At 35.3% G+C, this 25007-nt stretch overlaps 1 pseudogene; it reads right to left on the minus strand.

The window, feature by feature from the left end:
- Positions 1-3268: 3268 nt before the first annotated feature.
- LOC110195893 (large ribosomal subunit protein uL16-like) overlaps positions 3269-25007 on the minus strand; it is a 33362-nt pseudogene continuing 11623 nt past the window's right edge.

The raw sequence follows: 25007 nt of genomic DNA on the forward strand, positions 1-25007 counted from the left end.
ATAAGGACGAGTATCTAGAGCCAAAAGAAATATTAGACACCACCTAGTCCAACCTATTCATTTTACCAGTGACAAAATTGAGGACAAGAAGTGCTGAGTTACTTGCCCCAATTCCCATAGATGGTAAACATCAGATGTAGGATTGAAATCTTTGTCTTCCAGCTCTTCAACCAGTGCTATTCCCACTGTACTACATTGCACAAAGCTAGGAGACTTGGGTTTTGCTGCATTTCCAGCTTAAATAAACTGTGTGACTTTATTCAAGCCACTTAACACCTTTAGGCTTAATTTCTCAATGTACAAAGTGACAGGGATGAACTAAGTCAATTTTTCTTAAACTAAACTATTCTTTGAACCAACTGAGTAGATGAATTGTTACCTTGGATAGCTCCAGATACTGTATCCTTGAACTCACCATTATCTGGGACTGAAAGATTAGGACAGGGGTGGGGAAACCGCAATCTCTAGGCCACATGTGGCCTTCGAGATACTTGGATGTTGTCTTTTGACTGAGTCCAAGTATTACAGAGCAAATCCTTTCATTAAGGGAATTTATTCTGTGAAGTTTGGATTCAGTCAAAGGGCCATACTTGAGACCTAGAAGGCCACACGTGGCCTTGAGACTGCAGGTTTCTCCATCCCTGGATTAGAAACTTCTATCTGCTAAGGAGACTGATGAGAATTAGAAGAAGAAAATGTATTAGAAAAGATGAAGACTCAGTCAAACTTTTTTTTATAACTTTGGTAGTAAACATTTCTTTGAGCTGTAAAAACTTGCATCAGATCACTTGTTGGAAAACACTAGACTTGATCTCTAAGGATATATTAGCCTTGAAAATTATTTGAATTATATTTATAGGTTAAACTGAAAATGATCTAGTTAGACTTTCCAGTTCTAGAAAATTTGTGTGAAGGCAACACATTGTTACTAATTATTGTTAATCTACATTTCTGTTGACTTAAATTGTCTAAATGTTACACACACATATACATGTATGCATGTATATGTATGTGTATGTGTGTATACATATATGCATACATACATACATACACATACTATTCTTTAGCACTATGGTGATGCTAGATATAAAATGCAACAACATAAGCCATAATAATATGAGGGAGGCATTGCCCTAAAAATGAGATTCAGAATTGTGAGGTGGCCTGTTGAGGGAACATGGTTCTTTCTCATTGAGTTTTCACCTAATGACACTGCCTCTTTAAACATCAACATGGCATTAATCACAGTGTGGAATACAGATTCTGGTAAAAGTCTGCCAGTTCCTCTCCTGTGAATTCGCATAAAGGATGTTCCTCTCAACCAAGCAATTCCAAAGGTGACAAATATTACAGATGCTGAATTTATGGGAGTACTTGCTCCGTGTTTATTAACTCATCCATCTTGTGAGAAATAAAAGGACCAAACAGGGAGACAAGTGGGCTTTTCTTATCCTGTCAGCTCAATGATGTCTTAAAGTAATCAATATCTATAATTACTAAATCTTTCCAGGGCAATTTAACCCTTCACTGACTTATTTGTGGGTATTCACTTCTAAATAGGGCATCAGGAGTAAATCTAATGTTAATTAGAAAGAATGAAGCTTTAATTAAGACTTTACTTCATTGCATCACCTTATTTTTAAACTTTATTATAAATCACTTCATTTACATTGACAGAAGAGAAGGGTATCTGAGATGGAAAATATTTGAGAAACCAATTATGTAGGGAGGAAATGGAGATGGAGGATGTTCCTAATAAAACTTCCTATATAGTAAAAAGCATTCTGGAAAAAAAAATCTTGACAGCCTTTTAATTTTACTCTGACCATACTGTAATTCAGATTTTTCACAGCTGCCTTTGAATCTATATACACAGGATCACCTCATTTTATTCATTTACAACATCTTATTAAGGATATTTTCTTAATTACTAAGTTACATGAATATAAATGCAAACTTATTCTCAGAGCAAAATAGGAAAAAAATTACAAATAAAACTTCTCTTAAGCAATTATGTATAGCACTCATGTATTTGTTATGGAGGAAATCATTTCCGGAACTGCATTGGAATAAGTAATTATAAAAAGCAGCTCTACAACTCAGTATCCAACTCAAAAAAAATTCAACACACATTTATTAAATGCCTACTGCATTCAAACACTTTACAGGGAATTTGAAGGACTGTGGCATATGTTTGTGAAATATTTAATATCTGAGCATTAAGATTTAAGAAGTGTACATACCCAATTCTATTTCATACAAATTTTGACTAGGTGAGGAATTCTTTAAAAGTATAAATCACGATCATCTGCTGTCATCTAACACAAAATATCTGTTTGATTTACCTTACAGTATCTAATGAATTTTTATTTCTGTGGAGTAGGTTTAATCTTGCTCAGCCTATGTATGTAACTTAATTTGAAGATTAGAATGCAATAAGACACTTGTAGTATGTCTATAAGTTAATAGAAGGGAATTTACTTAATCTTGGCAGGAAAGTGACATTCAGGAACCAGGAGGATATTCATCAAGTATGTAGAATTGATTCAGTTGACTATCTCTTCCCATTGTTGGTCCTACTGCCAATCTGAAGCCTTAGGCCACAGTTTCTGACTTAGGCATCCAAGAGACTATATCAGTGAATGGTGTGAAACTTTCCCTTCATGACCAGTCTAGTTTCAAGGAAAGTTTATATGCCTTTCAATGAAGAAGAAAACAAAACAAAACAAAACACCTAGCCTAAGTTTCCTGTGATAGAACTTTAGGAAAAGTGAGTCTAGCCTAGGCTCCAGAAAATATTGTTACTATAATATTACGGATCCCTATAAAATTTCTACCCCCCCCTAGCTCATCTTAATTGTATTTGTACTTTGTATATTGTACTTTAATCACATGCCATCTCAGCATATCCTTAAAATAGCCAAGGAAAGTAGATAAGTAAACTGTCCTGACTTACCATCTGCTTCAAAAGGTAGGCAAACCCTTACAGATGACATTTAATATATTCTTATTTGATTCTCAAAAAAAAAAAACCTCACAAAACATTTATCATATAAGTACTGAAGGTACCATTATCCCCATTTTACAGACAATGAAACATATTACGTTTTTTAACTTAGTTCTCTCCCAACCCCATGTCTATCACTCTGTCCTGTATAGCATCTCCAGATGACCTTTTCACAAAATTAAGTTACTAAGTTAAAGATTTTTTCAGCAGTATCTAGTTTATTTTATGCCTGCGAAAGGTAGATGTCACAGCATGCACCACTCATGAGCACAGTGCCTGCCATTTGTCCAAGGGTCCCCATCTGGGGATGTACTTAACCCCACAGCCATCAGGAATGAGATGCTTCTCAGCTATCATATCCTCAAACTCATCAGTATTGAACTTGGTGAAACCCCATTTCTTGGAGATGTGGCTCTTCTGTCAACCAGGAAACTTGAACTTGGCTCTACACGAAGCTTCAATCACATGTTCTTTATTCTGGACATTGGTTTGAATTGACATGATAACTTGGCCAATGTGTACACAGGCCGTAGTGCCATGGGGCTTCTCAAAGGCTCCCTGCATGGCAGTCTGGACCCTATCAGCCTCAGCACATAACAACATCTTATTCATGTGGATGACATGAAAAGGATGTAGCCACACACAAATATGAAAGCCATCCTTGCCACAACTCTTCACCATGTATTTGTTGGCACAGATACGAGGTGATTCTAAGGCTTCTGATGACAATTGTTCATATTCACCTGACACCATATGGACATACAATGGAAATTCATCCACTTTTGCTTTCTTTCTACCAAGATCGAAGATTCTTATCTTGGCATCAGGAACTCCCCTTCAGAAATGGGACAATGGTCCATGGCATCAGTGCCAGCAGGGATTGTGTCTGAAAGGAGAGAAAGAAAACAAGGGCGTCTGTCGGGGCTGAGGCCGGAGCATGGGGCTGGGCCGAGGCAGAGACACTGATAGACTGACAGCAGAACTGACATACTCACCTCACCACAGGGAAAGGACAGTTTAAGATTTTTGTAGAAAAGCATACTAAATTCTTAAGTAATATGCTTTACATGCAACATTACCCATTTACTTTCCCACTTGCTAGGTATGGATTGAAAATAATGAGGGAGGTTGGGAGAAAGTCAGTACTCAACTGTGCTTCTATGTGTCTCATCTGTCAATTTCATCTGTTTTGAAAATCATGCAAGATGGAGAGAGAGAGAGAGAGAGAGAGAGAGAGAGAGAAAGAGAGAGACAGAGACAGAGACAGAGACAGAGACAGAGACAGAGAGACAGAAAGACAGAGACAGGCAGAGAGAGTTTAGCTTGAAAAGAGCATCTATAATGACATCTGGGAGTGATTCTATACTAAAGATTGTGCTTTGCTTATACTTATCTGAAATGGGGGCGGGTAATGAGACATGCAATTTATTTTCACAAATTACCACTCAGGTAGGATTCTCTAAGCTGTTACTGAAACCCTTATTCAAAAAATTTTGTAGTATGGTGTAGAGTTGTAGAGGCCCTTTCTATTGCTATTTGTTCAACTTAAATAATATCCCAGTAATAAATTATATAATTCAATATACTTTGCTATGGCACTAATTAAGATGCAATAGAACACTAGGTGGGAGAAAATACAGTGGCCAAGAGAGAGCAGCTGCCAACAAGTAGGAAGTAACTGCTGAGAACCAAAATTGGCCTACAAACAGAGACTTAAACTCAGATCAACATCTGGAAGGCCTTAGATGGAAGCAAGGGAGTGCTCTACTAGAATGAGACTGAATGAAGACTTCAATGTATATGTAGTGGTGATGAGGAGGAAAATATCATAACAAGATATTTGAGTTTTTATTATATTCTTTTTGTTTTTATTTGTTGTGATAAAAAAAACTATCTTTTTCATAAGGATATTGCAGAATCATCTGATGGATTCCCAGTAGTAATGGGATTTAGAAAATATTTAGCCACTAATTTTAGAGATGAGGTAACTGAGGTCTAGAACATTGAAGTGACTTGTACAAGGACTCAAAACCCACAATGCCATGGTATACATGGTTCTACAGAAGAAGGGAAAAGTCTACAGAAGGAAACTAAGAAAAGGATAGAAAGGAGATTTGAGACATTCTCTCCAAATAATTTGCTCTTCCTTGAGTTAGTAAGGGGATATTTGCATTACTCATAATGCAAAAATAATCCTTTTATTGTTTGCAAAATCTATAATATATATACACAAATATGTGTATATATACACATACACATATATATGAATGAGATGAAATAAATAAAATTGGCAAACTTTCTTATATTTTCAAAAGATTTACTAAATTACAATTGTGTGCACATCACTACTGAGATATGTGTAACTGTAGTGCGTGTATGTGTTTATATGTGTTTGCTGATGAAAAAAAAAACATGCTGACTTCAGAAAAACCTGGAAAGACTTCTTTGGTTTGATGCTGAGTGAAATGAGTAGAACCAGGAGAACATTGTACACAGTAACAGCCACATTGTGTGGTAACTAATTTTGGTAGACTTAATCCTTCTCAGAATACAAGGATCTAAGACATCTTCAAAGGTCTCATGATGGAAAACATATCCACATGCAAAGTAAGAACTATGGAGTTTGAATGCAGATTGAAGCATACTATCCGCTCTTTTTTTCTTCTGTTGTGTTTTGTTTCCTCTTTCGGGTGGTTCCTCCTATTGGTTCTAATTCTTACCTACAGTATGAAATATGTTTAATATTAATATGAAAATATGCTTAAAAGGAATATATATTTATAGCCTATATCAGATAGAGTGCCATCTTAGGGAGGGAGGTGAGAAGGGAGAGAGAGAAAATTTTAAAACTCAAAAGCTTATGGAAGCGATTGTTGATAATTCACAATAAATTAAATAAAAATTAAAAAAAGAAATATGGCAGACAAGCTTCAACATGAAAAAGTATGAAGTATTAAGGAAAAAGAAAACAAGCCATAGTTGTAGAATTGTACCAAGAGTAGCAATCCAAGAAATGGATTATGGAATCAGGGAAGACGTAAGCCCAGTATTTTGCCACTAGAAAGGCCAACAAAATGTTGCAGATCATCAGAAAGAAAACTTGGAAATTAAATATAGCATTGTCTTTTCCTTATAACCTTTATTCATTCAATAAACATTTATTATGCACCTGCTACATGAAAAGTGCTATGACGGGAAATAGGGGAAGCAAAGATAAATGAGAAACAATTCCTTCCTCAATAGGTTGATAGTTTAGTTGGGGAGAGAAGACAAGGCAACAGATAACTAGAATACAAATTACAATAAAATAAGTGCATAAAATGGGTACAAGAATGGAGGCAACTGAGTAAATCAATCAATCCCATTTAAAGTAAGTGATAAGAGGCTATAACCTGATAATTTTGTCAGGGGAGAACTCATCCTGATTTTTCACAAAGTATGCCTAGGAACAACAGAAAGTCTGTTCCCAATGACTGAAGGACTTTCCATACCCTCTTCAGCCTGGAGAAAACCATCAAGCTAGCTGGCATTAGAGATTTGGGCGCCTAGCAGGGGAGAGGAGAAAACATATCAGCTAAACCTCTCAGAAGCTACCAACTGGAGTTGGGGGAGAATAAAGATCCTCCCTTCCCCTGCCCTTTGGCTGAAGAAGTTGCTTGAGCACTCAAGTGTCTAGAGAATTTGAACATTTTCTTCAGCATCCTCAGAATGGCTGCTAGCACTGTCTGCAGTGGGAGCCAAGAACAAATAGGCCATACAGCACACCTTGGGAGGAACATCTTGAAGATTTCATTAGTTATGCCTTTGGTACACATGATCTCTAAGCTTAATTCTAATTTCCTCTAGACTCTGTATGTACTCATGGAAGGGTATGGCATAAGTACCAATTATACCACGTTAGTAAATACTCCTTTTGGGGGAAAAAAAAAACCTAAGACTTTTTTTTCATAATCTCCGGTTTGGATAACCTGAAAGAGATCACTAGTTTAGGTTTGTCACCTGAAAGGTCAAAGACAGTAGGTCTTTATTAAGCAGCAGAGAAATATATTCAGACCCTATGATCAAGGTTACAGCAACATCCCAAGATGTCACTCATAAAGCCTGCCAACCATAACATTGTTTTATTGAACGTGTCAAACTGGCCCACTGAGACAGGAAATTTATTGGAATTTCTTGTTCAGATAGATTTGTGTTGCGAGCTGAATTACTCATTTTATATTGAGTCATCATTTCAACAATGAGTCTGGACACGGTTGAAAGTTATTATTAAGTTATATCTTATGTTTCTTTATCTTCTGAGCATAATCTTAGAACTCATCAAAGCACATGAATAATAGAATAATGATTGTTTAGCTTATATATCAGGTGCCTTCTTCAAGTAGACAGATCTTTGACTTTCATGTAGCCTAATTTAAGTATTTCAAAAGCTATTAGTTTTGCTAATACATGTTTAAATAAGGTTTTTTCCAGTTTCCAAATCTGATAGCATTTGTTAAAAATAATTAATGTTTGTGTTTATTAGTGATGGTTGGATTTCAAAATTTCAGAGTATTATTTTCCCTGTTATTTATTTATTTAAAGTCTGAAAATTTTCGGAGTCTAAAAAGCATATCAAGAAATTTTACACTCACTATGAGTCTCACGAGTGATTTTGGTAAACCCCCATTTGTCACTAGTTCCCTGAAAGGTTTCACAAATGTGATAGATGAAGTGGATAAAAAATAAAGCCCTTTGGTTCCTTAAGGGAGAACCAACTCAGTGGATGAGCAATGGTCCAAATCATCCCAATGGTCCTTCCAGAGAGTTAGGTATGGAATCGCTATAACTTAACTTCATTAGAAGCAGGACAGTTACTAAATAAGTACTTGATCTACTTGGGGTCAACTTTGTAATTGATGTGCATTTAGTTGTGTCAAATCATTGTGAACTATATATGGAAATGCATGCACATATATCCCAAATTCATATGTATGTATGTAGGTACACACACATATACACACATATGCATATACATACATATGTATATATACACATACATACATATACATAAACTACATATTATATGCATATATTTGAATAGGGATGTACACACAATTGTAATTTAGTAAATCTTTTGAAAATATAGGAAAGTTTATCATTTTTAATTTAATTCATTTCATTCCTTTACAATATATTTAATTACTCTTATCTGTTATTAGAAACAAATATATCTGAATTATATTTGTATCCTTGCATCTAGAATAAATAATAGGAATGTTACTGTAAAATCATGAGTCTTCAAATGAAATTATGCCTTTGATTAGTAGTGGAAGTACGAAAATAAGTTTTTTTTTTCTGACTCCAAAGATGACATCAACATTGGGTACAAGTAAGTAATGAAACAATTCAACAGAGAAGAAGGATCTTAGGGTCAGTTATTAGGAAGGATACACTTTTATTTTCATACATTCTTACTGTTTTCTCTTTGTATATAAAAAATCCTTTCTTGGTTATCCCTTAGAAATTCTACTTTAACAACATTCTGTAACCCATTGAATCTGAAATCAATTATTTTTTTCAGCCAGTGAATTGTAGCATTCAGCTCCTATCTTTTCTCTGTAATCATTGTATAATAGTCATTGCAACTTTTGCATTTAGAAAATTTATAGAATTTTTAACTTAAGAAGATTCTTCATGATTATTATTGTCATAAAATCATAGTGAGCAAGAGAGATTATTATTGTAAAATAATTAGGTAATCATTGGAAATGATTTTTGGCTTCATGAATTCTAAGAACCTGATACAACCCTGCATTATTTTATTATATGTCCCTTGGAAGATAATTTTCCTGAGGAGCCAGTCTGTTTTAAGTGCAAATGGAGAATAATCTATATTTGATAACTAAATGTAAAAAATAGGTACATATGATTATAATTATTTTAAAATGTTTAATGTTATCAATCACCTGCGGTCTTAAAAAATAATTCTTAACTTGAACATTACCTTTTATTTAATTTTTTAAAATCCTTATTTGAGTTCTTATGCAGAAAAGATTCAATATGGAGTGAATAGTTAAAAACATTCAAAGAGAGTTAAACAAAAGTTTGTTTTTTCAATTCAAAATGTAGCTCCTATTTTTAAAGCATTGTGCTCAAATGTGAGAAATTTCATAGTTACTCACATATTATTTTTTTATGCAAACTTATTTTAGAGATATTCATTTCCTTTACATCTATACAAAAATTACTCTAAAACATATGTTTCTTACCTAACTAAATCTAGCTTACACCCCATTTGCTTCACTAATCTTAAAAACACACCTTACAAAGTAATAATTCATTAGAGATCTGTGATTGCTTTTGATATTGAAGACATCTGGGATTTGGTGTGCTTTACATCTGGGACTCATCACATCAAGAGTCCAAAGAAAATGCTGATGAACTCCTAAGTGTTCAAAGATTGCTGGACTTATACTTATGAGTCATCGCAAGGATGTTTTTTGGTGGTTAATAAAAGAGAAAAAAAATAGAAGATAGAGGAAATAAGAGGCTGGAAAATGAAATAAATCTTGAAAATTATCAGTGTATGCTCTTGAAGATTCTTGGCTCTTTCTAAACTCTCACAGTTTTGGTTAGATCATACTATTTACGCACATTCAGCTGATTCAAAGAGGAATTATTCTTAAAGATAGACTGCCTGAGCTCTCTACTGCTATGGTAAAATAGTCCTCCATGAGATTAATATCACATCAGAGTATCCATTAAACTTGTCACAGACTTCCCTGAACCCTGACATTAAATGATTATTGTCTTGGACTATTGACTTCACTGACATTCCATTGCTTAAAATGATTGACTCATCCCAGCAGCAAATGGACAATTGATAGAAGAAAGAACTCTGTCCATCAACTGAATCTTTTGCTTTATATTCCCAAACTTGGTCAGATTTGAAAGGATGTGAGATTTCACAAACTGATACTAATAATGGCTACGTGTTCTGAACCTATTGCCTCAGGCATTGTGTCCCTGAATAAAGCTGTAGAATGAAATGTTTTAGGTAATAATAGACACAAAATGAATTTACCAATGCCTGTGTTCATATAGGATGAAGCAGCTACACCATCATTGCTGTGTGATATTATTCTTAGTAGAAAATGACACGTGGAAAGTTTGATAGTAAGAAAAATGGGACGTTCAAGGGAGGAAAAAAAAGAAAACATATATGTAAGCAATATAAAAGCAACAAAATTGCATCCATTTGTGTAAATGGACAGAACAAGGTATCTTTTCTAACCTGTTATCTTTTCTCTTTCCTGATCCCATAGAGATGTCAAAAATACCACAAAGGAGAGAAAAAAAAAGCCCTGGATTCTTTCTTTCTCCTTCTTGACATCACTAATCCCAACAAAACACCCAAACACATACACATGTACACAAATGTGCACACACACACACACACACTCAACTTATTCAAAACCTAACCTAGTTTTGAATAGGCCACATGGGCAGGTGAAGTATATATTTAAGACATAAATTAATCCCAAAGAAACATACACACACATATACACATATGAATATGCACACACACACACACACACACACACACACATAGATACACACACAAACACACACACCATACTCAAAACCTAACCACAGCTAGGCAGCCTAGAGAATTAGTAACAAAAATAGCTTTAGAGTCATGAAGAAGTGAATTCAGGAACTGAACTGTTTCTGATACATATAGCTTGTAAGATCACTTGGGCTCCCAGTGCATCAGCTAATTGTCTAAGACTATTAATTTATAGATGTTGTTGATCTGCATCAATGAAAAGCATTGCTATACTGAAAATCCCCTATACTAATGAAGTCACATACCTGAATTTTTTAAGAAGCAGTATTTATTTTAAGTAAAATTAATTGTGCTTCAGTAAAAATAATTGTGGCTCAAGTTTTGACACATAAGTGGACTTTCATACAACTTTATTTGAAATGTGATTTTGTTTATGATGAAATAGCTTAATTTTTTTCAGGGATCATTTCCATTTCCTGTTTGATTATGTAAGCCACTCAGTATAAACCTGGGCTTTCCATACATGCATACAGACCTTTGAGCTTTTCCATCTGTCCATATCAATGTTTGTAGGAACTGTAGTCTAAGTAAAACAGACAGATCCTGCCATAAATGCCTCTGTGAGACAGTGAACCCATTTGTAAGTACCTTGGCAAGTATTTCTTTGTGTGGAACTCAGAAGTCTGGCCTTTGTCTTATGCCATTCCAAGTCTAGAGAATGTCCAGAAGGCTGGGGTCCAGAAGGCTGGGAGAAGTCTAGAGCTTTACATAGTAGTTTGCATTAATCTTATGGCCAACCTGAGGTAGTTTTGGACTGAACCAAATAGTGAAACCCACCCGAGAACAGATAAAAGGTATGTCCATCCCAAATTCAATCTTTCTTAGTTTTAATCTAGAATTCTGGTTCTGTGTTAGATTTTGATCAGTCTTATGAATTGAAGAGGTAGGTTAATATTAGCTAGATATTTACCAATTTAAAGTTGCCATCTAATAGGCAGCTAGGTGGCACAGTATTTAGATGACTAAGCCTGGAATCAGGAAGGCTCATCTTCCTGAATTCAAATCTGGTCTCAGACACTTGTTAGCACTGTAAACCTGAGCAGGTAACTTAACCTTTTTGCTTCAGTTTTCTCATCTGTGAAATGAGCTGGAGAAGAAAATGGCAAACCACTCTATTACCTTTGCCTAGCAAACCATAAATGTGTTCAGTAAGAGATAGACATGACTGAAAAATGACTCAACAATAACCTCAAAGATTATAGCCCTATATCCTTACTCTTTAGTGAAAAAAGTACCAGTAGCTTTTTGTGCATAAAATGAGTTTTGAAAGAATCCTCTTTTTTGTATCGGATCTAAACATGGAGGTGGCAGAATGAGTGCACAAAAAACATAAAGTTGACTAAAATGAAAATTGTCTAGGAGCATAATGCAATATAATGCACATTTATTGTATTATTGGCTCACTATCTTTCCTCCCCATTTCCTGCCTATTATCTTTTACACTTGATTCGTATTATATCAGTAGAGTATATGTTTAATAAAAGCTTTTTGGCTTTATACTGAGGTGGGAGGAGGTTTGCAATAGCCACATTCATGATTCCATAGAAATTCTTTACTCAATTCCTCATTGTTCTTAAATCACATCTTTTTTCTACCTTAGCCACACCTAGCAGTGATAATATTCTTTATTCCACCATTAACTGTGTTCCACTTCCTTAACTAGAAATTCTGACATTCCTCTTTGACTATAACCTCCTCATCTCCCTATGCTTCATCCTAACTAAACCTAGTCTTCACTCCTAAAAATATCTCCAGTCCTTTCACCCTTCAGTGCTTTATTTTGTCTTCACTTTCCTCCCTTTCTAATTTAGGCCCCATTGTTAACCATTTCACCTCTCTAACTTCCTCTGCTCTTGAATCTTAGAAACTTATTCCAAATTTTCCATTTCCTTTTCAAGCCTCTCACAACTCCTCGTATTGAGGACCTTGCCTCTTACTTCACTGAGAAAACTGGTTATTTTTTTTTTTTGCTTTTTGATGGGGCAATCGGGGTTAAGTGACTTGTGCAAGGTCACACAACTACTAAGGGTCATGTTTCTGAGGCTGGATTTGAACTCAAGTCCTCCTTACTCCAGGGCCAGTGCTGTATCCACTGCACCACCTAGCTGCACCTACTGAAGCTATTCTACATGAACTCTCTCTTCTCTCATTATCTTTACCTCAAAACTTTTTTTTTGCATAATCTGTGACACCTGTGCTTCACTTTTTTCTTCCAACATATTCATTCTTTTGACATATCTTGCTGTTTCTACAACCACCCCACATATCAAATATGACCCCTCCTCTCTATTTAAACAGCTACCATATTAGTTCAGGCCCTCATGAGCTCTCATCTAGGTTATTGCAATAGCTTTATAATTTGTTATTCTACCTCATTTCTCATTACTCCAGTGCACACTACATGAGGCTTCCAAAGTAATTTTCCTTTAGAACAAATCTTATCATTTTCCTTCCTACTCAATAAAGTCCAGTGGCTCCCTATTGCCTCTGGATGAAATAGAAAAACCTCCATTCAGCTTTTAAAGTCCTCTGTAATCTGACTCTAATATATCTTTATTTTCCTAATCTATATTACTCTCTATCTGTACTCTAAAATCCATCCAAATTAACCTTTTCTCTATTTTTCACACAGGAAACTAATAAAAGGTACATGTTCCATCTCTCATCTGTTCATCTGTGTGCCTTTGCACAGCCTGTCCTCCATGTCCTCCTCATATCAACCCCAGCTTAATTATTTCTTTTACATGAAGCCTTTTCTACTTTCCCTGGCAGCTTCCCTTTCAAACTTCCTTATATTAACTGTTTAGATTTATTGACTTTATACTCATTCTGTATCTGCTTTTACAGGTATTTCTTGATGTTCTCCATTTGAATGTTAGTTCCTTCTGAGTAGATATTATTTCATTCTTTATATCTCTACATTTTTATCCCCAGTGCCATTTGAATAAAATGGAAATTGCATGTGCTCAGTCAAAGCTTTTGTTTTGTTTTGTTTTTTTGATGAGAAGAAGATGGTGGTCAAGATAGGTAATTTCTTTGATATGGAGAACCTCAGGTGAGGAGACCATCTCTAAGATGAAGAATGGCAGTTGGTCTACAATTTATAACTTTAGAGAGTTGTCTTGGGTACTGAGAGATTCAGTGACATGTCTAAAACTAATGTGAATCACAATCAGGATTTGAACCAGGGTCTTTCTGATTCTGAAGTCACCTATTTCTCTATTACCTTAGGCTGCCTCTTCATTGAAGAGTTTAAATGCCAAAAAGATGAGTGATAGTGACCTGATGTGTTACTTATTCAAAAGAGGATTTTGATTAAATGCAGTCTGAATACAAATTGTATTCATCAAAATGTTATTTTACTAGAATGCATTTTCAAAATTATGAATAATTGATACAATACATGTAGTTGAAGTCATTTCAAAGTATGATTTTTTTTCTCCTGAATTCAAAAGATGTATGGGCAAAGATTGGATTTGCCTAAACACACAGAAATTAGTTCTTTATGAAATTGTAGAGGTATTGAGAATACCTATTCCTGTTTTGCAAGAAGTATGTCACTCAAACCTCATATATCTTTAGTATATTTTCACATAGCTAACCAAGTGTGCATCTCAGCCTCTTCTGGCTACTTAGATAGAAGTAAAGCTCCTGCATCCATTATAATTCTATGTAACACTTTCAGAGGATTTAAGAGAAATCCTGGATCTAGTGGTCAGCCAAGTATAGGGGAGGAAAAACAAATCCTCCTTTTCAACAGAGAGTAAGTGTAGATATCAGAGAAAATGTGACAGTGTTATTGTTGAATACACTCATGCCTACTCTATACTCAGCGATGCTGTGGTGAGGCTTTGTATTCCTTATATAATTTAAAATAGCATGAGCATGCAATTTATAATATTCATTGATAAGGATAAAGTGTAGAATATATTCTGTTGCACCAAATCTATCATGGTTCACACAGGATTAAAGCCATTATTATTATAACCTGATCTCATCACCCAGGGTATTACCTTGTTGTGACACTCTTCCTCTTCTTCTGACCAGATATGCTTGGTGTAGTGAAAAAGAATATTTGCTTAGCTTAGAGTAAGAAGAACTGAGGTTAACACTTATAAATTTCATGAAAATGAGCAAATGAATTCATATTTTTCATCTTCATTTTCCTAATCTACCCCCTTAAAAGGGTTGCTGGGAAGAAAGAGCCATGTAAGTTTCAAAGTCTTACATAAATGTGAATAATTATTAATGATAACATTACCTGTGAACCTCATGAAAATATTTAAAATTTTGGGAGCCTTGTCTAATTGGTCTATATATGAGAATTTAGATATTTTCTTTTGGTTAACTGATATTTTCTATGCATTCTGTCTATAACTTACCCTCTTCATTTATCCCTGAACCCACTGTTTTTGTCATGACTCATACAAATTTCTCTCAGCATAAGCTACTCCTATGTATTCTTTCAAATACATCCTGTACTTCTAAGACAGAATTTCCTTCCACCATATCTTCTGAAAAGTCCTTGTGGGGTGTTTTAGTACTGTGGGCACGCTCCATTATATCTGGAATTACTTTTCTTTTCTTTCCTACATCATCTTATCTTTGTAGAAACCTGACTTTCACAGTATCTTGCTCTCCTTTCTTATAGATATTTTTTATTATAGATAATTTTATTGCAGTCCTCCATTTCTATGAAAAGAAAGAATAGATTACTCTTCAATCTCCAGTGCTCACAGATACCCCAACTTTCCCCCTATGTTTTTCCCTATTTGAAATTCATGCTGTCTGCTTCTTTCCTACAGTCTTAACTCATTAAACCTATTCTCATAATGATACCATATTAATGTTCCAAATAAATTTTTTCATAAAGTCATTTTCACTCTTCTGTAGCAGTTCCTATTATCTGTCTCATCAAGGCTAAACTGCCTAGTTTGTGAGGTCTTTCATAACTCACTCACACCTTGTTATTTAGCCTTATCCAGTATGTGTTCTACTGGGAAACTTCCATCCCACATAGGGCAATCAGTTGTAATCTACCACATAGATGCACATATTTTCATTCCTTTCTTTTTTTTCCTTTTTTTCATTGCTGCCATCCATGTAATTCCTTTTACATTTCTCTTTGCTCTTCATTTGACACCCACTTCAAAGTCAAGAGGCCTATAATCATTGCTTAGTGACGTCAACCTATATTAATCTTTCTCATAACTTCCTTTTCATTTACAGTTTGCCTTATATTTTCTGTAGTTCCATTTTTGGACTTTATTGCTTAATTACATAGGAATATAATGCCATCATATATAGTATTTTCAGTTCACTAATTATTTCAGAATGTTGGTTTTGGAGTAAGGAAACAGGTTGAATATGACCTGTAAGGTCCCTTCTAGGCCTAAATTATCTATATATGTCTTCTTCTTTTTAATTAGATTGTAAGCTTCTGATGAATAGTCACACTGTTTTATATTTCCTCCATACTCATCTTGGTACACTATTACACACCTACTATAGGAGTATAGCACCTGGAAACATACTCCTGGCAGAATCAAAATTCTAGGTTAAAGGTACTGAGTGGTTCTGAATTCACTAAGACCATAGCTCATGAGCCTCCATCCATATGTTTACTAAATTAGTTGGATGACACAATTAGTTTGAATCAAAAACATTAAATGCAATAAAAATTTCCTCTCCCATCTTTTTGAAGGACTAGAGAATGAAATATCAAACTCCTTCCAAAAGTGGGACTTTTTTGGCCACCCTCCTCTGAATGTGCTGCTCTGTCCTGTCACAAGTCTATAAAAAAATGCCTCCATGTTGTGTAATCTCTGGATTTGCTCCTTCCTTTTTCCTGTCCCTTTTCGTGTATTGTCAACCCCTTCATTAGACTTAAGCTCCTCTGAGATCAAGGACTATCTTTTTTTTTTTATTAATTTTAACCACAGTGCTTAGCAGTGTCTGGCACAACTTACTAAATGTTTATTGGATTGGATTGGATTGAAATCACTTATGAAAATACCTATATTAGTGGAAATATTAAGTATATATAGGGAACGTGCATAGATAAGCATAAACATATAACCAGAGCATATGTGTAGAACAGCAACTCATGCTTCAAATGTTGCAGGGCTACTAAAGTCATTCTGTTACCCCAACAGGTCTAGTCTCCAATTGCCTCTACCAAATACTGCTCAGGTATGGTCTCTGCCAGAACTGTTTCCACCTGCTGCTTCTCTGCTGAACATATACTCATTCCCTGGATTCTTGATTCACTATAGTTTTTTCATATTTTTCTGTGCCGTACACTGATAAGTTAGACTTATAGTTTCCACTCAACAGTGCTTTACTGAATACATAGTTCCTATCTACCTTTGACTCAGGTGCAATTATTGACTATACCTTTTCAATAAAAGACTGGGAAATGTCATAACTCTTTGGCTTCAATAAAGGTTATAGGCCTTTTCCAATTCTTTTAGAAAAAAAGCAGAAATTTTCCCTTCCAGGACCAGTAAAAAAAAAATCTGCCTTGGTTTTTTAGTTTCCTAGCAAATAAGATATCTCATCTCCTTAGCATTAGATTCTCAGTCTCAGGTGCCAAAATCTTTAAAGGAAATAGCACACTTCAAACTGACATCAACCATTAGTAGTTTCTGTTTATTCTTCTTCACTGTCTAAGGACATGGGTCCTTTTCTCTGAGATAACACCCTAATTTAATTTGGTAAATTTATATGTTCCTAATTTTCAATTTCTGAAAGCATAATTTAAACCAATTAACAGTTAATTGGCTAATATCATCAAGAAAATCTGGGGTTTGTTGTTTCCTAGTTTCAAAATGTGTCTGTACAATTATCCCACATGCAACAATGGGTCAGGGGCCAGTTAGGTGGCACAGTGGATAGAGCACCAGCCCTGGAGTCAAGAGGACCTGAGTTCAAATCCAGCCTCAGACACCTGACACTTAATAGCTGTGTGACCCTGGGCAAGTCATTTGACCCCATTTCCTAGAAAAGGAAAAAAAACGGGTCAGGATACAGAAAGAAAGACAACCTAACTACTAGAATACAAGGTCACTGTCTCTTTTAACTGCCTCACAATATTCTGGGCCTTTTTATCCAGATAAAGCTATTCAGAATTTTTAAAAAAGGACTTTTCAATACCTCTTACAGCAAATTAAAATTAAATATTGATATTTTTTATTAATAAACAGATTCAGGAGAAGACACACAAAGAAAAGAAAATTGAGTATTCATCTCATTATTTCTCAACAAAAATGGATAAAATGAATCATTTTTAATTCTCAAAAACCTTCAACAGTCAAAGCTGACAGGATCTGGTTAACAGGAGTCTACTTCACATCTTCGTCGACATTCAATAATTCTATGTGAACAGATTTGTAGATGACTGAATTAAGTTTCATGGAGCAAACTTAGTTGAGATTTTAATTCAACAAAAAGAAGAAATGAGACCATTCAAACAAACTCATTAAGAAAGTATGATATGAATGTATTTCTTAAGTAGCCTAAGGGATACCCAAGATACAGGCTTTGTGACCTTTAGCATGACTTTGTAGAAGAATTTTTACATTTACTAGCCCCATGGCAATGATAAGGACAGTTCCTTAACTTCACTATGGCCTCAGCTTCCTCAACTGTCTTGTAACGATGTCCTCTTAGAATTTTTGTGAGGGAAGTATTTTATGAAGTTTTTTGAGAGCCAAAAACCTGTGATCTATGAGTATTGTTCTATCATTTATTGACCATTTTCTTGAAATCAATTTTACTTTCTTGAAATATTATCAACTTTAAGAAGTCAGAATTTGAGCTCTTTTCTTTAATCTTTGTACCTAATCCCATAAATTATATAATGCCTACAGTGGGCTTTTAGTAAGTGTTTGATAATGAAGACTTCTGTGAGGAAATATGTTCATTAATCTTCAGTTCAGAGATGACTTTTTTTATCTAAAAGATGACTAACATATATCCCTAAACTAGAACTCTGCATATCATGAATCACTACATATTTGAATAACTGATGCCTAAAACTCTCATTTGTCTCTTTTCTCATAATACCTAAAACATTAACAATGAATTTAATAAATATCTATTAAGCACAAACTACAAAATGTTCCAGGCAGTATGGTAGGAGGTGAGGAATACAAATGGAAAAATAAAATCATTTCTCCTATCAATGGTCTTATAACCTATGATGGGTGGGACGTGTAGTTTATATTAATTAAAATATACAAAATAACATCTGTGGGGAGAATAGTAACAACTAGGTGGTGGGTAGAATCAATATAACCATCCTGTCCTATCCATTTCTAATCTTATAGAAGTTGATATTGAAGTAAGCTTTTAAGAAAATTCATTATTACATATTCATTATGTATGTATGTATGTGTGTATGTGTATATGTGTGTGAGTGCATGTATATGCATGCATGCATGTGTGTACATATATGTGCATGCACGCGTCTATATGTGGGTGCACGCATGCATATGCATATGTGTATACACATGTGTGTGCATGTATGTCTGCATATGTGTCTGCATATGTGTATGTGTGCATGTAATGTGTATATGCATGTGTGTGAATGTGTATTGTGTGTGCGCATGTGCGTGCATGTGTGTGCCTGCATATTTATGTGCATGCATATGTGTGTATATATATGTACATGTATAGGTATAGATACATATACACATACGCATGTATGTGTGTATGTGTATATATGTATATGTGCATGTATATATACACATGTATACATGTATACACATATATGTAGCCACTAAAGTTTATTTAATGAGGAAGTGATTAAATCTGACCTGTGCTTTTGTAATATTTGTTTGAAAGCATTGTAGAGGCTTAATTAGAAAGAGGAAAGATTCAAGCCTAACTGATCAATTAGGAGACTATTATAAGTCCACAACAAATATGATGAGTATCATGTAAGTGGAGAAAAGGGAACAGATGTGAGGTACATCAGGGAGTTAGAATTGACAAAACTGTAGTTATGTCCAGTCTGAAAAGATCAAGGGATAATTCCCATGGCAGTGGATAATGAACCCTTTCTGATTAAGAACCAGCATGTAGACCAGAAGAGCAGTGACCATATCTCTCTTCAGATGACACCACCTTGGAAGTACCTAAATTTTCCAAACTCACATAACTAACTCTGAATATAGCAGTTGAGGAATACATTAAACTTGTGACAACCCTCCATTTTAGCCCCCTATTTAGGGAAGAGAGCTGAACTTTACCGTAAAGTGCAAAATCAAGAAACAGTGTGGCAAAATAAGCAAATGACAAAGAAAGAAACAACAATGAAAAAACCTGTACATAAAAAGCTACTATGGTAAAAGGGAAGATCCAGCTACAAACTCCAAAGACAATGAAGTCAAAATAGCTGCAAGCAAAGCCACAAAGAGGGAATAATGTGAATTGGACAACAACAATGTGAATTGGAAAGCTAAAATGATTTTTGAAATTAAATAAGAAATTAAAAAATTATGTAAATAAATGAAAGAAAAGAAGAAAATTATAAAAAGACAAGAGCTTGGTAAAAGAAGCACAGGAAAATATTTCAGAAAATTCCAACTTAAAAACAAAATTTGCCAAACAGAAAAAGAAGCACAAAAATTTGTTGATGAAAACAGCTCTTTAAAAATCAGAATTGGCTAAATGGAATGAAGAGGCACAAAAGTTCACTGAATAAAATGATTCCTTAAAAATTAGAATTAGGAAACAGAAATCTAGTGATTTCATGAGATATCAGGAGACAATACAAACAAAATTAAAAAAGAAAACATCTCATTAAAAAAAAAGGGAACAGACAACTGACAAGGAAAATAAATTCTGGAGAGATAATTTAAGAATTATCAGACTACCTGAACAGCATGATCCAAAAAAAGAATTGACTGACCACTTTTTCAAAGAGATCTCAAAATGAAAACTCACAGGAATAGTGTAACCAAATTCCAGAACTTCCAGGTCAAAGAGAAAATACTATAAGCAGTTAGGGAGAAACAATCAACATAATGAAGCCACAGTCAGAATTATGCAATATTTAACAGCTTCGCCCTTAAAGGATCAGAGAGCATGGACTCTGATATTCTGGAAGGCAAAGGAGCTAGGATTACAACCAGGAATCACCTTTGCAACAAAACTGAATATAATTCTTCAAGGGATAAAAAAGTATATTCAATGAAGTAGAAGACTTTCAAGGTTTCCTATGAAAACAGCAGAACTGAGGAGAAAATTTGAATTTCAAATATAAGACTAAAGAGAAGCTTAAAAAGGAAAACAGGAGAGTAAAAGCACATAGTATCCAATAAGGTTAACTTTTACACTCCAACACAGGATGATAATACTCGCAACTCTTATTTTTTTTATTTTTTTAAAATTTACTTTATTAATTTACTATAATTTATCAACAATCACTTCCATATGTTTTTGAGTTCAAAATTTTTCTCTGCCTTCCCCTCCACCACCCTCCCCAAGATGGTGCACAGTCTGATATAGGCTATACATTTATATTCCTATTAAAAATATTTTCACATTAGTGAAGTTGTAAATAAAAATTAAAACCAATAGGAGGAACCATCAGAAAGAGGAAACAAAACTCAACAGAAGAGAGAAATAAAAGATAGTGATTCAACTTCCATGGTTCTTTCTTTGGATTAGGATAGCATTTTCCATCACTAAGCCTCTGGAGGCGTATTAGATTCAAGAGTGGGTTCTTATCTCAGAAGCTTCAGTCTTTGGGTTTAACAAACAATAGATAACAACATATTGTAGTAATATGCTTTTTAATCCGTTCTGCTGCTTCCATTTTATGGGAGAGTTAATCCCATTCACATTCACAGTTATAATTAATATCTGTGTCTTTTTCTCCATCCTTTTTTCCCCCTGTTTATGCTTTTCTTTCTCCTTTCCCCCCCACTAGTGTTTTGCTTTTGACCACCAACTCCTTCAGTCTCTCCTCCCTTTTATTATCCCTTTCCCTTTTCTTCCCCTATGCCCTTACTTACTTCTTCTTCCCTCCCTTCTCTTTCCGCTTTTCCCTCCTACAGGGCAAGTTAGATTTCTATACCTAACTGATTATGTTATTCCCTTCTTCAGCCAAATCTGATGAGAGTAAGGTTCAAACAATGCTCGCCCCCTTCCCTTCTTTCCCTGTGCTGTAATGGGATTTTCTGTCTTTTCTTGTAATGTAATTTACCATTGTCTGCCTCCTCCTTTCTCAGTACATTTTCTTTTTCTTTTCTTTTTTTTTTAAGCAATTTGGGTTAAGTGATTTGCCCAGGGTCACACAGCTAATAAATGTCAAGTGTCTTGGTCTGAGACCAGATTTGAACTCAGGTCCTCCTGACTTCAGGGCCAGTCCTCTATCCACTGTGCCACCTAGCTGCCCCAGTACATTTTCTAAGATCAGAATATTCCACTTACTTAGATCCATTTAACCCACTTGATTAGATTTTTTTTTATCATTACATTAAACTCAACTAATATCCACCCCATTTATGTATACTTCTTTAACATGGTGTAATAACAATACAATTCTTAAGAGTTACAAGTGTCATATTCCCTACTGGGATGTAAAGAGTCTGCCCTTATTAACAACATTTTGTATCTTTCTGTCCCATTTACCTTTTTATGTCTTTCTTGAATCTTGTACTTGAAGATCAAATTTTTTGTTGAGCTCTGGTCTTTTTATCAGGAAGGTTTGGAAGTCCCCTATGTTGTTGAATATCTATCTCCTCCCTTGAAAAATCACACTCATTTTTGCAGGTAGTTGATCCTTGGCTGCAATCCAAGCTCCTTCGCTTTATGAAATATCATGTTCCACGCCCTGCAGTCTTTTAATGTAGAAGCTGCAAGGTCCTGTGCAATGTTGACTGTGGTTCCATGATATTTAAATTGTTTCTTTCTGACTGCTTTCTGCACCTTCTCTTTCATTTGGTAATTTTGGAATTTTGTTTTTATATTCCTTGGTGTTATCAATTTGGGATCTCTTTTAGGTGGCAAGTGGTGTATTCTTTCTATGGATATTTTACCTTCCGGTTCTAGGACTTCAGGGCAGTTTTCCTTTATGATTTCCTGAAAGATACTGCCCAGGCTCATTTTTTCATCATGATTTTCAGGTAGTCCAATGATTTTTAAATGGTCTCTCTTGGATTGATTTTCCAGGTCATTTGTTTCACCAATGAGGTATTTTATGTTTTAATCTATTTTTTCATTTTTTTGTTTCTGTTTGACTGATTCTTGCTTTCTCAAAGAGTCATTAGTTTCTGTTTGTCCAATTCTAGTTTTTAACTGATTGTTTTCTTCTGTTAGTTTTTCTACTTCCTTCTCCAATTGGCCAATTGTATTTTTAAGGGATTTGTTTTCTCCAGTGTGCTTTTTTTCCTGTTTCCCAATTGTGTTTTTTAGGGACCTGTTTTCTTCAGTATACTTTTTTTCCAGTTGGCCAATTGTATTTTTTTAAGGACTCTTCTACCTCTCTCATTAGACTTTTAAAATCCTTCTTGAGCTCTTCTAAGAAGACTTTTTGGGCTTCAGACCAGTTCATATTCCCTTTTGAGGTTGCAGATGTGGGTTTGTTGACAATGTTGCTCTCTTCAGAATTTCTGTCTTGATCTTCACTCTTCTCATAATATGAATCTATGGTACATTTCTTTTTACTCATGGTTTCTTTATTCCCTGGCCTTTAAATCTGTCCTGCTGAGGAACAGAGGGCACTGACCCAAGCTTCTTGTGTTGGGATCCTAGGTCTTGGTCACTGGCTTTGTGTCCTGGGGCCTCTTATGTTGGCAGTTGGAGGCTGTAGGGTTCTGGCAGCTTAGCCCATATTGGGCTGGAATCAGCAAGGCTAGAACTTTCAGGCAATTCTAGGCTGCCTGCTTTTCCTCCTTTCCTTTCTTTTAGCTTTCTTCAGCTCCTTTTAAATGGCTTCTGCAGGGTGTTTATCTGCCTGGGGCCCTGCTTCCCTCATTTCTGGTAATGCACTGGGAGATTCCTTTGTGGTATTGTGCTGAGGCACCTGGAGGTTTTCTGAGCTAATTCCCACCAGTTTCCTCCACCCTCACTGAGGCACTTGGAGGTCCAGGTGCTGGTGTTTTCTGCTGTATCACCTGGGCTTCAGGATCTCCTCCTGCTTGACAGTTGGAGGCTCTAGGTTTCTGACAGCTTACCTGGTATTGCGTTGGAATCAGCAAGGCTGGGGCTTTAGGAAGACTCTAGATTGCTTTCTTCAGCTCTTTTCAGATGAATGCTGCAGGGTGCTTATCCACCTGGGGCCCTTTGTAGTGCTGCTCCCCTTATTTTTTCTGAGGCACTGGAAGACTCTTTTGCTGGGTTGCTGCACTTTTGTTCCCCGTCTTCCTTCTTGTTCAGTTATTCCAGGGCTTTTTTTCCTGGGTTGTCAGAGTTTGATATAGAAGGGTGAGAGAGACTACTTTTTTACTCTGCCATCTTGGCTCCAGGAAGCAGAAGTCTCTACTTGTAACTCTTTAGAACTGTATAACTATTAGGGCAGTTAGAAGGAGTATACGTAGACAAAGGGTGCAACTAAAACTTTAATTTTATGGGATGGTAATGAAAAAAAGACTATTTAAGGGGTGATAAAGAGGATTGCATCGGAAGAAAAGAGAAGGGAGAGATAAAACAGGCTAAATTATTTCATATGAGTAAGCACAGAAGACCTATTACAGTGGAGGGAAAATGGGAGATGGGTATCACTTAAACCTTGCTCTTGTTGCAATTGGCTCAAAGATGTAGTAACATAGACACCCAGATGAGTTTAGAAATCTTTCTTACCCTATGAAGAAGAAAGAAGGGAGGGGAACAAGAAAAAGTAAAGGTTGATGGAAGGGTGGGCAGATTGAAGAAGGTGGTGGACAGAAGCAATAAACTAGAAAGGAGGGGAAGGGTGAAATACAAAAGAGAGAGAAAGAGAGAGAAGAATAAACATGAGGAAAATAAAATGGAGGGAAATTAGTAATCATACCTATGAATGTCAATGGGATGAACTCACCCATAAAATAGAAGTGGATAGCAAAGTGGATTAATAACCAGAATTCTAGAATGTTTACCAAAAAAAAAAACATTGGAAGCACAGAGACACATAAACAGTAAAGGTAAAAGGCTGGAGCAGAATCTATTATGCTTCAGCTAAAGTGAAAAAATAAAACAGGTATAACAATCAAGATCTCAGAAAAAGCAAAAGCAAAAATAGATCTATTTAAAAGAGATAAAGAAGGAAACCATATCTTGCTAAAAGTTACCATAGATAGTGAAGTAATATCAATATTAAACATATGTACACCAACTAGTATAGCATCCACATTCCTAGAGGAGAAGTTAAGGGAATTACTGGAAGAAATAGCAAATCTATAC

The sequence above is a fragment of the Phascolarctos cinereus genome, unplaced genomic scaffold, assembly GCF_003287225.1.
Source record: "Phascolarctos cinereus isolate Bilbo 61053 unplaced genomic scaffold, phaCin_HiC Scaffold_4;HRSCAF=312, whole genome shotgun sequence".
NCBI lineage: Eukaryota > Metazoa > Chordata > Mammalia > Diprotodontia > Phascolarctidae > Phascolarctos > Phascolarctos cinereus.